Below are 15,106 nucleotides of genomic sequence, written 5' to 3'. Positions count from 1 at the left end.
TTCCTCTGTAGGAGGGAGGGAAGTCAATGCAGTGCATCGCTCAGCAACCACTTACAGAGCCGCATTAGCAGAGGTGCTAAAATCAGTTTGGACCATTCTGCACTACACTCTGTAATTGAGCCTATAGTAACACCAGCGGCATCTTCAGTGGCATTTACATGGGCTATTGGCAAAGTAGGAGCATCCCTTCCACTCTTGTCAGTAAGAGTTCTGCACAAATGACATGGCTGCTGCCTTAGACAGCAACAGGCCCACACCAAAGGAGAATCCTCGTATTGAGGAAGGTTCATCAAAGCTAGTCACAGATACAGGTAGTAGGTCTTCGACATCCACTGCTGCACTTAACAGTAGGGCACAGACAACACAAAGTTGTTCATGGCGTACAAGGTGAAAAGCTACCAGCGAAACATATTCACCACTAGCGCTGAAAACCTTAATAAAAATAATTTATTTTCAATATAGCTTGAGGGAAATCACTCAGATGTCCAAGGACCTCATGTAATGCCCCCCGAGAGAACATCGAAAGATCCTGCAACATAAAAATGAAGGCAGTCGTGACCTTCATTGCTGCTGGCAGTGCCTGGCAGCTGGTTGACTGTACTTCACTTTTTGCTCTGACTGCGCAACTGCGGAATGCCACACAAGCTCATCATTAATGACCGTAACAAGGAGAATCGACTTCTTCCCCCCTTTTTTCTAACCTCTCTGCTCCTTTTCTGGAGGGATAGGTATCCTCAGAGGAAGTTAAACACAGGCAGATAGTCGGCTAGTGCTTTCTACCCATATTTACCACTTTTGAGTCACATTTGTTACGGTACACATATTTAATAATTTATTAGAAAAAGCTGCAGTGCCAGAGGACTGGCGGATAGCTAACGTAATACAGGAAACTTTGTGCTATCCGGCACCGACGGGACCGAGCTGTTGCCGTCCCATCAAAACTGCCGGACAAACCAGCGCTAATGTTGAAACATACGGAGATTTTGAGCTCCGTATCTGGCAACAAACCCTGTTGCTTAGCTTCTAAACAGTCGGCCATACCTTGCAAGCATCTCTGTAGCTTAGCAACAGCTTCAGCGAGAGCTTGACTGTTGAGAAAAAAGCAACGAAAAGAAAAAAAACCTAACGAAACGGCTCCTGATTTTTGCCGGTGGCTCGAGCATTCCGGACAGTTAACCTCCGGATAATACAAAGTTTCCTGTACCTATATTTAAGGAGGGAGATAGAACATTTCCAAGGAACCATAGACCAGTCAGCTTAACATCGGTGATAGGAAAAATAATGGAATCCCTACTAAAGGAGAAAATAGAAGAACATCTAGAAACCAAAAATATCATAAGGAATAGGCAGCATGGATTTCAAAAGGGACAGTCTTGCTTGACCAACCTCATTGAATCCTTTGAAGAGATACCAGAGAGAGTAGACAAAGATAATGCAGTAAATGTAATTTATATAGATTTCCAAAAGGTCTTCACACAAGGTACCGCAAAATAGACTAATGAATAAGGTCAGAGCATGTGGAGTCAGGGACAAATAGCAGAATGGCTAGCTAGCTGGCTGCAAGACAGAAAGCAAAGAGTAGGGGTAAAGGGTAGCTATTCAGTGTGGCAGAAGGTGGAAAGTGAGGTCCCACAAAGATCAGTGCTGGGACCACTGCTTTTCACAATTTGTATTAACAATTTAGACTTTAGAATCAACAACATAATTTCTAAATTTGCAAATGACACCAAATTGAGGGGAGATAGTCAATACTGAGGAGGACTGCAACAAATTACAAGACGTTAGTAAACTTGCAGAATGGGCATATAATTGGCAAATGAATTTCAACAAGGAGGTCACATGTTACTTGGAAAATAAAAATCTAAATGGTGTGGAGGAACAAAGGGATCTGGGAATACAAATACACAAATCACAAAGTAGCGACGCAGGTTCATTTTTTAAATTCATTCATGGGATGTGGGCGTCAATGGCAAGGCCAGCATTTATTGCCCATCCCTAATTGCCCTTGAGATGGTGGTGGTGAGCCGCCTTCTTGAACTGTTGCGGTCCGTATGGTGAAGGTACTCCCACAGTGCTGTTAGGTAGGGAGTTCCAGAATTTTGACCCAGCGACGATGAAGGAACGGCAATCTATTTCTGTAGTGTATGTACCTTGAAGAAGGAACTATATTCTGCAGCCCCTGTATACTGCAGTACCAGTAGTGACCACCCCTGTCTATAAGCCTGTGTAGTAACTTTGTATAGTAGTTCCAGTTTTGGCTCCATTCAGTAAACACCTGTTATAATCAACTTCTGCAGTCCGTGTCTCAATTACACACGGACGTTACATTGGCGACGAACAGATCCGAACTTACCTACAGTTCTGCACCACCTCACGGGGATCCATCCCTGAAGCGAAGTTGTTCGAGGTCGAGGCCAGAAGGAAGAAATCCAAAAAGAAAAAAAAAACAAACAGAAGAAACGGGCGTCGACCGTGGGCAACCGCCCTCTGATTCATCGAATTCGAAGATTTGCAGGAGAGGCTGTCGAGAGCTGGGCTTGGTTATCCAGTCTATGGTGTTCCAGCTAATCGGGCTGGTGGCAGGTAGTACACTGATCCTTCCTGGGCTGCGGCGGGCTAGAGCTCGATCGGGTGGCTTTTCAACGGGGCCGAGCAGCGTTGTCGGGAAGAGGAGAGAGAGCGGGTGGAGCACACAGGGCGCGGCCGGTGCTACGAAGCCGGGCAGCGTACAGACCCGAGAAGAGGGAGGAAAGTGTCCCATAGGGTCTGCTCTGACGACGGGAACAGTAATTAAAATAAAAGAAATTAGAAGCGCAGAAAGCCACGAGGAGCTGCAGTTTGCCACGGGGACCGCGGAGAGCGGCGTTGGCAGCAGCGCGGGGGGAAGTGCGCGAAGACCATAGGACGTCGCCATCAAGGCATAAAAATGCCAGCAACAGCGCTGGCAGCAGCGGAAAAGGCAGAAAGTGCAGGAGGCGCCATCTTAATCCAGCGGGGAAGAAGGCAAAGCGCGGGAGGCGCCATTTTGTTCAATCGGGGAAGAAGGCAAAGCGCGGGAGGCGCCATCTTAGATCTCCAAGATGCTGAAGACTGGCAATATCACTGCCTTCGATAATGCAATAGAAGACTGGACCACGTATGTGGAAAGAGTCGAAGTATATTGCAAGGCAAATGAAGTAGCCGATGAGAAAAAGGCATCGGTACTACTAAACTTAATGGCCGCAAGAACGTACGGCCTATTGCGGAACCTGATCACTCCAGTCAAACCGATGGAGAAGAGTTTTAACGAAATTGTTGATATCCTACAGGAACACCTAAATCCTACACCGCTGCTGATAGCAGAAAGATTTAAATTCCACAAGAGAAATCAGCATAAAGATGAGAGCAATGCTGATTACCTTACGGAACTACGCAAGCTATCAAAGCACTGCCAGTTTGGAGCAGGACTGGCAGATACCCTACGGGACAAATTTGTCTGTGGACTCCTGAGTGAAGGAACCCAGAAGAGGTTACTCTCAGAGAAAGAGCTGACGCTAGATAAGGCTTTCAGCGTGGCAGTATCGTACGAAGCAGCAGCAAGGGGAGCTGCGGAAATACAGCAAAAGTCACAGGAATACGGCACCCATGAAATGACACGGGGATTTGAAAAATGTTATCGCTGCGGCAGAACAACCCATGACCAGAAGGACTGCTGGTCCAAGGACAATGCAGGCAATGCGGAAAGATGGGACACATTGCACGAGTTTGCAGGTCCGGGAAGAAGACTAACGACAACAAAAAGACTACTAAGGAAAAGTACAGGAAAGTACAAAAGATGACGGACAGTAGTTCCGAAGACCAGAAGAGCGATAGTGAATCCGGGAACAAGAGACTAAGCTGTCTCAAACTACACAACGTAATCACAAAAGAGGATCACCGAACCATTTGGGTCACCCTCACGATAGCAGGGTCCCAACTCAAAATGGAATTGGATACAGGATCAGCCCTGACAGTCATGAATCGACGAGACTACGAGCAGCTATTCTCACACATACCCTTGAAAGACACATCCATTGTCTTGGAAGACACATACGGGGCAGAAAGTATACCCCAGAGGGAAAATAAGGGTGCCTGTCGAATACAGCGGCAAGGAAATACAGAAATTGTATCTGTACTTACTGCAAGATGGTGGACCACCGTTATTGGGACGTGAATGGATCAGAAAGATAAGTTTAGACTGGCACTCCATTCAGGCACTGACTGTGGCTGGTAAAAAGGATGACGACGTCACACCTGGACGATTGTCAAAAATCTTGGCTAACGCTAAAGAGGTATTTCAACAAGGACTGGGAACTCTTAAAGGCGTAACCGCCTCGATAAAAATAGAAGAGAATGCAATTCCCAAGTTTTTCAAAGCAAGACCGGTACCGTATGCAATTCGCCCAGCCGTCGAGGCAGAGCTGGAGAATCTGGAGAATGCAGGCGTATTAAGTAAGGTAGACTGGAGCGAGTGGGCGACACCCATCGTTCCTGTCATGAAGAAAACGTTAAACAATAAGTCTGAGGAGCCAAGGAAGGTTCGCATCTGTGGGGACTTCAAGGTGACTGTGAACCCAGTCCTTCACACAGTACAGTATCCTCTTCCGAGGATAGAAGATATTTTCGCCTCACTATCTGGAGGGAAACGTTTTACAAAAATTGACCTAGCGCAAGCATATTTGCAGATGGAGGTTGAAGAATCCTCTAGGAAATATCTCACGATAAACACTCACAAAGGTCTTTACCAGTATAATCGACTGGTATTCGGAGTTGCATCAGCTCCGGCTATATGGCAAAGAGCGATGGAACAAGTCCTGCAAGGGATTCTGGGGACTCAGTGTTACTTGGACGACATCCTAGTGACAGGTGAAAATGACAGTGAACACCTTGCCAACCTAGAGCAGGTGCTCACTAGACTAAGAGACATGGGCGACGAGCCAATCGCCCCAAGTGCGAGTTTTTAAAGAAACAAATATCGTACTGTTGCCACGTGATTGATGAAGAGGGGTTACATAAGTCCCCTGGCAAAATTGAAGCGGTAGTTAAGGCTCCAGCGCCTGAAAATGTGTCGCAACTGAGGTCATTCCTTGGATTGGTGAATTACTACCATAAGTTTTTGCCGAATTTGTCCACAATTCTGCACCCACTGAACACCCTGCTACAAACTGGAGTAGCATGGAAATGGAGCGATGAATGTAAGCGGGCCTTTCAGAAGTGTAAAGGCCTGATCACTTCAAGAGAAGTATTGGCTCACTACAACCCATCACTACCGATAAGACTGGCGTGTGATGCGTCTCCCTACGGCGTTGGAGCGGTACTGTCACATAAATCCCTTGATGGTTCAGAGAGGCCGATAGCTTTTGCGTCACGCTTGTTAACTGCAGCCGAGTGTAACTACGCCCAGATTGACAGAGAGGCCCTCAGCCTGGTGTGGGGGGGGGGTGAAAAAGTTCAATCACTACCTGCACGGACAGAAATTTACTCTACTAACTGATCATCAACCTCTTGTCTCCATTTTCAACCCTAAGAAGGGCGTCCCGATAATGACAGCACAACGGCTACAGAGTTGGTCCCTTTTCCTAGGGGCACACCAATATGACATCGAGTACAAAGGAACTAAACAGCATGGGAATGCTGATGGATTGTCGCGCCTACCGTTGCCGACGGTGGAAGAAGCACCTGCAGTGGATCCTGTGGAGATATTCCACTCGACCATAGTCGAATGTCTACCTGTGACGAATGCAAACATAGAAAAGGAAACACGAAATGACCCGACACTCTCCAGGGTCTATGATTTAACGGTGAAAGGATGGCCAGCACATGGCGAACCACTGTAGCCAGCATTCTCGCCGAGAAGAGAACAGCTGTCAGTGTGCCGCGGAACCTTGATGTGTGGATCCAGAGTAGTAATTCCACCCAAATTGAAGGATAGAGTGCTCAATGAGCTTCATGAGGGTCATCTGGGAGGGGTAAAAATGAAGAACTTAGCCAGAGCGTTTGTGTGGTGGCCGGGAATTGATAGAGAAATCGAAGAGATGACCAAGAGCTGTACAGGATGCCAGAAGGTCCAAAACGCCCCACTACAAGCCCCTCTACATCCATGGGAGTGGCCCTCATCTCCATGGCAAAGGGTACACATTGATTTTGCTGGTCCATTTATGGACTCGATGTTTTTAATTGCGGTGGATGCACATTCAAAGTGGCCAGAGGTAATAAAAATGTCCTCAACCACCACAGAAAAAACTATCACAGTCTTACGAACCATATTCGCCAGAAATGGGCTGCCTGAACAGATTTGCTCCGACAATGGACCACAGTTTGTGTCTGAAGAGTTCCGGAGGTTCTTAAAGAACAATGGTGTTAAGCATTACACATCTGCCCCATATCATCCAGCCACCAATGGATTGGCTGAGAGGTTCGTTCAAACATTCAAGAAGGCTATCAAGGCAATGTGTAATGAAGACATACCCCTACAACACAAGGTGGATAACTTCTTGTTTGCCTACCGGAATGCGACACATGCGGTTACCAACCAAACTCCAGCCATGATGTTCTTCAATCGAAGACTAAGATGCCGCTTGGATTTGGTTAAGCCAAACATCAGAAGAGATGTGGAGAACAGGCAGTTTCAGAATATGAATGAAAGGCCAACCAGGAGTTTCAAGATAGGTCAACCAGTTTTGGCCTGGGACTACCGCACAGAGAAATGGCAGCCAGGAACGATCTGCACACGGCAAGGACCTCTAATGTATACCGTGGACGTTGGAGAGAGCATTGTAAGACGCCATGCTGACCAGATTCTAGAGTCACTGGAAAACGTCAAATCTACACCACGATCCTATACACCTGGTGATGAAACCGAAGTACCAATTGCATCTACCTCAGAATCGGTGATATTGGAAGCAGACGAACCAAACAACGACGTTGATCCCGAATCAACTTTGCCAGAAGAACCCGATACCCCAAAGAGGCGTTATCCGGACAGAATCAGGAAGCCTCCTCAAAGACTGAATTTATAATTGATTAACTTCAGCTAATGTATATAGCAACTGTAATTGTAAATATGTTATTTAATTATTAATCGAATGTTATGTACTGTTTAGCTAAAAGGGGAGGAATTGTAGTGTATGTACCTTGAAGAAGGAACTATATTCTGCAGCCCCTGTATACTGCAGTACCAGTAGTGACCACCCCTGTATATAAGCCTGTGTAGTAACTTTGTATAGTAGTTCCAGTTTTGTCTCCATTCAGTAAACACCTGTTATAACCAACTTCTGCAGTCCGTGTCTCAATTACACACGGCGCTACAATTTCCAAGTCAGGATGTTGTGTAACTTGGCGGGGAACTTGCAGGTGGTGGTGTTCCCATGTGCCTGCTAATGTAACGCCCTTCTTTAAAAAGGGAGGCAGACAAAAGGCTGGAAACTATAGACCAGTTAGCCTAACATCTGTGGTTGGTAAAATGTTGGAGTCCATTATTAAGGAAGCAGTAACAGGACATTTGGATAAGCATAATTTAAATCGGACAGAGTCAGCATGGTTTTACGAAGGAGAAGTCATGTTTGACGAATTTGCTCGAATTCTTTGAGGACGTAACAAACAGGGTGTATAAAGGGGAACCAGTGGATGTTGTATATTTGGACTTCCAAAAGGCATTTGACAAGGCACCACACAAAAGATTACTGCACAAGATTAAAAATCATGGGATTGGGGGCAATATACTGGCATGGGTGGAAGATTGGCTATCTAACAGAAAACAAAGAGTTGGGATAAATGGTTCATTCTCGGGTTGGCAATCAGTAACTAGTGGTGTTCCGCAGGGGTTGGTGCTGGGACCCCAACTCTTTACAATCTATATTAACGATTTGGAGGAAGGGACCAAGTGCAACGTATCCAAGTTTGCCGACGACACAAAGATAGGAGGGAAAGCAGTGAGTGAGGAGGACACAAAAAACCTGCAAAAGGACATAGACAGGCTGGGTGAGTGGGCAAAAATTGGCAGATGGAATATAATGTTGGAAAGTGTGAGGTTATGCACTTTGGCAGAAAAAATCAAAGAGCAAGTTATTATCTAAGTGGAGAGAAACTGCAAAGTGTTACAGTACAAAGGGATCTGGGGGTCCTGGTGCATGAAACACAGAAGGTTAGTATGCAGGTACAGCAGGTGATCAGGAAGGCCAATGGAATCTTGGCTTTTATTGCAAGGGGGATGGAGTATAAAAGCAGGGAAGTCTTGCTGCAGTTATACAGGGTACTGGTGAAGCCACACCTGGAATACTGCATACAGTTTTGGTTTCCATATTTAAGAAAAGATATACTTGCTCTCGAGGCAGTTCAGAGAAGGTTCACTCGGTTGATTCCGAAGATGAGGGGGTTGACTTATGAGGAAAGGTTGAGTAGGTTGGGCCTCTACTCATTGGAATTCAGAAAAATGAGAGGCGATCTTATCGAAACATATAAGATTGTGAGGGGGGTGGATGCGGTGAGGATGTTTCCACTGATGGGTGAGACTAGAACTAGGGGGCATAATCTTAGAATAAGGGGCCGCCCTTTCAAAACTGAGATGAGGAGAAACTTCTTCACTCAGAGGGTGGTGAATCTATGGAATTTGCTACCTCAGAGAGTTATGGAAGCTGCGACATTAAATAAATTTAAAACGGAGATAGACAGTTTCCTAGCTGATAAGGGAATAAGGGGATACGGGGAGAAGGCAGGGAAGTGAACGTGAGTCTAAGTTCGGATCAGCCATGATCCTATTGAATGGCGGAGCAGGCCCGAGGGGCCGTATGGCCTACTCCTGCTCCTACTTCTTATGTTCTTATATGTTCTTATGGCCTTGTCCTTCTAGACGGTAGAGGTTGCAGGTTTGGGAAGTGCTGTCGAAGAAGCCTCGTCAAGTTGCTGCAGTGCACCTTGTAGGTGGTACACACTGCAGCCATAGTGCGCTGGTGGTGGATGGGATGTCAATCAAGCTGGCTGCTTTGTCCTGGATGGTGTCGAGTTTCTGGAGTGTTGTTGGAGCTGCGCTCATCCAGACAAGCGGAGAGTATTCCATCACACTCCTGAATTGTGCCTTGTAGATGGTGGAAAGGCTTTGAGGAGTCAGAAGGTGAGTCACTTGCCACAGAATACCCAGCCTCTGTCCTGCTCTTGTAGCCACAGTATTTTTGTGGCTGGTCCAGTTAAGTTTCTGGTCAATGGTGACCCCCAAGATGTTGATGGTGGGGGATTTGGCTATGGTAATGCCATTGAATGTGAAGGTGGTTAGACTCTCTCTTGTTGGATGTGGACATTGCCTGGCACTTTTGTGGTGCGAATGTTACTTGCCACTTATCACCCCAAGCCTGACTGTTGTCCAGATCTTGTTGCATGTGGGTACAGACTGCTTCATTATCTGAGGAGTTGCGAATGGAACTGAATACTGTGCAATCATCAGCGAACATCCCCACTTCTGAGCTATGATGGAGGGAAGGCCATAAAAAAGGCAAACCAAGCATTATGCTTTATTTCTAAAAGGATAGAACTGAAAACTAGAGAAGTTATGCTAAACTTGTATCAAACCTTGGTTAGACCAACTGTGCACAGTTCTGGTCGCCATATTATAAAAAGGATATAGAGGCACTGGAGAGGGTGCAAGAAAGATTTACAAGGATGAAACCAGAAATGCGAAGTTTATCCATCAGGAAAGGATGAACAGGCTGAGTCTCTTTTCTCTTGAAAAGAGATGGCGGAGGGGTAACCTAATAGAGTACTAGGAAATTCTCCACTGCATGTTAAGTTTCGGTGTCTGAAAAGCAAAACTATTCAAGAAACAGCTTAGAAATATCACTAATGTATGCATATCTCTTACCTGCTTCAACCCAGGTTGATTTTTCACTTTTATATTCTGCTCTCACTCTTAGGTGGTATGCTGCATGGAAAGTGAGATTGTCCAACAATTCGCATTCTGTTTCAGTGATGTGCGTACAGTTCTGTGCATCAGTCCAACTCTGGTTGCCTTTTCTTTCAAAAGTTCTAGATAAAGTAAAGATTGCATCAGGAAAGAAATTTAACCAAGTGATGCCCTAAAAAAATAACACGTCGATCTGTGCTGAAGAGAAAGTTAATCAACTGAAGAGAAAAAAAAATCAATTCGGAAGCTGCATTGACACCGCTGTCCTACACAAGATCTCATTTTGTTAGGGTACAATTCGAAGAAGGTGTTCAGTTTTGGGTGCCCTACTTTAGGCAGGATGTCAAGGCCATGCAGAGGGTGCAGAAAAGATTCACTAAATTGATCCAGGGATCAGAGGCTTTGTGTTAGTTCTGAGGACAGCCTAGCAAAGCTAGTGTTCTTTTCACTAAAGCAGAGAAGGTTAGGAGGAGATCTGATACAGGTGTTCAAAAGTATTAGTTGTTATGATAAAATAAAGAGAGAAAAATCTATTTCCAACGGTCAGTGAGTTGATAACTAGCGGGCACATATTTAATGATTTGATCATAAGGAAGAGGTTAGGAGAACTTTTTTCATATGCAGAAGGTTGTTATGTCTAAGGAAGGATATACTTGCCTTGGAGGCAGTGCAACAAAGGTTCACTGGATTGATTCCTGGGATGAGAGGGCTGTCCTATGAGGAGAGATTGTGTAGAATGGGCCTATACTCTCTGGAGTTTAGAAGAATGAGAGGTGATCTCATTGAAACATACAAGGTTCTGAAGGGGATTGACAGGGTAGATGCTGAGAGGTTGTTTCCTCTGGCTGGAGAGCCTAGAACTAGGGGCATAGTCTCAGAATAAGGGGTCGGCCATTTAAGACTGAGAAGAGGAGGAATTTCTTCACTCAGAGGGTTGTGAATCTTTGGAATTCTCTGCCCCAGAGGGCTGTGCATGCTGAGTCTTTGAGTATATTCAAGACTGAGACAGATAGATTTTTGGACTCTAGGGGAATCAAGGGATATGGAGATCGGGCGGGAAAGTGGAGTTGAGGTCGATGATCAGCCATGATCTTATTGAATGGCGGAGAAGGCTCAAGGGGCCGTATGGCCTACTCCTGCTCTTATTCCTTATGTTCTTAGGACATGGAATCCTCTACCAGAAATATTGGTGAAGCAGAATCCAAAATAGCTTTTAAAAGGGAAATGGGTATATGTTTGCAAAATGGATAGTTAAAAGGGTTCTGGGGAAAGAGCAGGGGAATGGAAATATGTGGCAAGCTCTTACACAGAGTTGGTGAGGGTGCAGTCGGCTGAGGTTCCTTCTTTCTGTGTTCTAAAATTAAAAGAGCCATTCTGGTTTAGTGCTTTTTAAAAATAATTTAAAAATTCCTTCTCCCAGCACCATTTCATGACTGAGAAGGTTGGGCAGTGACAACTTCTCCTACCAAAGCTTCTTTGAGGAAACACAAACTTCCCCAGAACGTCAGCACTGTGGGCAAATAACTTGCAGAGCTGCCAACAAGGGAGAGTTGTCAGGTGGGGGATTTTCAGTCAGAAATTGTATACCTGATGTATGCTCTCATCCCAGTGAGAGGAGGCAAAAAAAATTCTGGGAATTACCTGCACAAGCCACATATGTGCAGGACAACACAAACCTTGGGCAGGAGATCAGAAAATCACTTGCAAGACTCCTGCCAAATGCAGAGGAGTTAGTAAACCTATGTTACTGGTGCAACCGCAGCCCAAAACAATTTCAACTAACTTTTAACAGGAGCTGGCTAATTCATTTCCTGCCCCTCCCTGCTCCGATAAAAGTTTTTGTTCTGTCTGAAACCATCGCTCCTCCTTCACCATTTCCTTTGAAAACTCCACTCTCTGTTCATTTTGAAAGACCCATTCTCCATGAAACCATGGTTTTATATTGTGAAAAATCCACGACACATTCTCCGTGACACTCACACCTCATTTTCTCCAAGAGCCCTGCTCACCATTCTCTCGGAGCCACACTCTCCATTCTCTGTAAAAGGCACGCTCTCCCAATCACTGATTAAGCTTTCCCCATGCTATCTGCAAGAGCCCTGCAAGCTCCCCTCCATAGTCCCACTGAAAGCCTCACTTCCTGTTCTCTTCCTCACATTCTGTTTTCTTGCAAAGTGTTGTTTCTACCCCCCTCCCCACCCCCCCCCCTTCCCCCCCGCAGGATCTTTTGAAAGTCCTACTCCCTGGCTGATTGAAAGACCCAGCCACTGGCTTCTTGATCGTTCCTTTGCTATTCCACTGCTGTAAGTAGAGTAAAGGGAAAACTTTTGGAGAGACTTTGTGGGAGCACCATCACTAGAAGTACTGCAGCACTTCAAGGAGAAGGCCCAGCATCACCTTCTCAGGGTAACTAGAGACGGGCAATAAATGCAGTCTTGCCAGTGTTACCCACATCCTGAGAACACACAAAAAAGGAGAAAGAGGTAAGAAGGCAATTTTGAAATCTTCCAGGTCATGATCCTAGTTTGGAGTCCCCAGCGGACCACTTCTGGCCCTAAAATGACCTGGACACTGGTTTCTTCTCAGCATCCAAAATCGCTGACTGGAAAGGAGGCAGGAGTCACAGGAATGGAGAACTTTTCGCCAGCCCTGCCTCCTTGCGCTGTCAGGGGCAATGTCTGAGGCAGACATACGTTCCTCCTACCTCAAGCCCCCATCGGAAACTGGTTGTAGATTCTCTTCTGGGCAAAAACCCAACATTTCCGGGTCCTATCCGATTTTGCTACACTGCAGGACTTCTCGCGCCTGCTTTATCCCACCCCCCCATTATGCTTCAGGTGCCAAGGAAATTCAGGACCAAAGCATAAAATAATACAATGAATTTGAACATTCAGAGAGTGCCATGTATCATGAAATGTAGTATGAGACATGATTTCTTGAGTTCTGATTCATATTTCACATTAGAATTGTACAGAAAAATAACTGTCACATAAAAGCTGTCAAAACAAATGAGTAACATCTCCCCATCAGCAGATTCCATAAAGCAACTACATCAAAGATTCAACGTCACTGGGGTTACTTGTACTCTTTCTGCACTAATAACTTATACAAATACTTCGACAGCACGGCGCTCCCCAGGATCCCTTCCGCCAACAACAACAACAACTTGTATTTAACGTAGTAAAACATCCCAAGGCGCTGCACAGGAGTATTTTAAGACAAAAAATTTGACACCGATCCACATTTGGATAAATGAGGGCAGGTGACCAAAAGCTTGGTCAAAGAGGCAGGTTTTAAGGAGCATCTTAAAGGAGGAAAGAGAGGTAGCGAGGCGGAGAGGTTTAGGCAAGGAATTCCAGAGCTTAGGGCTGAGGCAACAGAAGGCACGGCCACCAAAGGTTGAGCGATTATAATCAGGGATCCTCAAGAGGAAAGAATTAGAGGAGCGCAGATATCTCGGGGGCTTGTGGGGCTGAAGGAGATTACAGAGATAGGAAGGGGCGAGGCCATGGATGGATTGAGAACAAGGATGAGAATTCTGAAATCGAGGTGCTGCTTAACCAGGAGCCAATGGAGGACAGCGAGCACAGGGGTGATGGGTGAACGGGACTAGGTGCGAGTTAGGACACGGGCAGCCGAGTTTTGTATGACCTCAAGTTTACATAGGGTAGAATGTGGGAGGCCAGCCAGGAGTGCGTTGGAATAGTCAAGTCTAGAGGTAACAAAGGCATGGATGAGGGTTTCAGCAGCGGATGAGCTGAGGCAAGGGCAGAGACGGGCGATGTTACGGAGGTGGAAGTAGGCGGTCTTTGTTATGCTGCGGATGTGTTGTCGGAAGCTCATTTCAGGGTAAAATATGACACCAAGTTTGCGAACAGTGTAGTTCACAGACATATATTAGGGAGAGGGATAGAGTCAGTGGCTAGGGAACGGAGTTTGTGGTGGGGACAGAAAACAATGGCTTCGGTTTTCCCAATATTTAATTGGAGAAAATTTTTGCTCATCCAGAACTGTATGTTGGACAAGCAGTCTGACAATTTAGACACCGTGGAGGGGTCGAGAGAAGAAGTAGCGAGGTGGAGCTGGGTGTCGTCAGCGTACATGTGGAAACTGACGCTGTGTTTTCGGATGATGTCGCCAAGGGGCAACATGTAGATGAGAAATAGGAGGGGGCCAAGGATAGATCCTTGGGGGACACCAGAGCTAACGATGTGGGAGCGGGAAGAGAAGCCATTGCAGGCGATTCTCTGGTTACAATTAGATAGATAAGAATGGAACCAGGCGAGTGCAGTCGCACCCAGCTGGACGACAGTGGAGAGGCGTTGGAGAAGGATGGCGTGGTCAACTGTGTGGAAGGCTGTAGACAAGTCAAGGAGGACAAGAATAGTAAGGTCATGGGAACACTTATCACCTCTCCCACACAACACCCTGACTTGGACATTTACAGTTGTTCTTTCATTGTTGCTGGTCAGAATTCCCTACCCAACACTATTGGGGGAGGGACATCGCACTAGGACTGCAGCAGTTCAACAAGGCCTACCACCATCTTCTCACAGCAACTAGGTTTGGACAACAAAAATGCATCTTTACCAGACAACCATCCCCGAAGCACAAACAAAACCTGCACTGATATCCTTCACCCTGTGCCCAAAATTCACTCAAATAGGGCAACGAACTAAATGATTTTAACTGCATCTTTCTTTTACAATATATTACTGTCTTTAAATAGTTTCTTCAACTCCAAATCTTTTACCGATTCCTGACTGAAACACATGGTTGAGCTGATTTCCCAGTAACCCTTTATGGGATGTTACTTCACAAGTTATCAGTATTTATTTCACAATGAATTACTTACTGTGCTATACTGAGTATTATGTAAGCAACATTTACACAGAACAGAGTAATGCATAATTTTTCATGGAATCAAATATTAATTTTGCATACACATCCTCAATGTTCAGCTGAAGGTTACAGCTGCCTGAGCTTAACTCTTGTGCTTTATGACGTTAGCTGAATCCCTTACGTGAAATGTTCCTGGAACGCATTCTTTACCGATGTGCTATTGTACATTTATATACACAATACACTGACTGGCCCAATGTCTCAGCACTGCAATCTGCTTCGGCCTGTTACGTGATTGCTACTAGTCACTAACAGCAGAAGCAGAGGCAATTTTATCCAAGAAAGTCTTTTCAA

General features: G+C 45.6%; 1 pseudogene across 1 annotated transcript in view; it reads right to left on the bottom strand.

Moving 5' to 3' along the window:
- Positions 1-15,106, bottom strand: part of LOC147107779 (interleukin-10 receptor subunit beta-like) — a 97,964-nt pseudogene that overhangs the window by 25,756 nt on the left and 57,102 nt on the right. Inside the window, exon 3 of the transcript XR_015080865.1 lies at positions 9,869-10,032. The product of XR_015080865.1 is annotated as an interleukin-10 receptor subunit beta-like (transcript). The remainder of the gene's footprint in view (positions 1-9,868; positions 10,033-15,106) is intronic.

Source organism: Somniosus microcephalus, chromosome 14 (assembly GCF_052327205.1).
Source record: "Somniosus microcephalus isolate GS21.2 chromosome 14, FLI_Smic_1.0, whole genome shotgun sequence".
Taxonomy (NCBI): Eukaryota; Metazoa; Chordata; class Chondrichthyes; order Squaliformes; family Somniosidae; genus Somniosus; species Somniosus microcephalus.
This window is presented reverse-complemented; position numbering and strand designations above follow the sequence as displayed.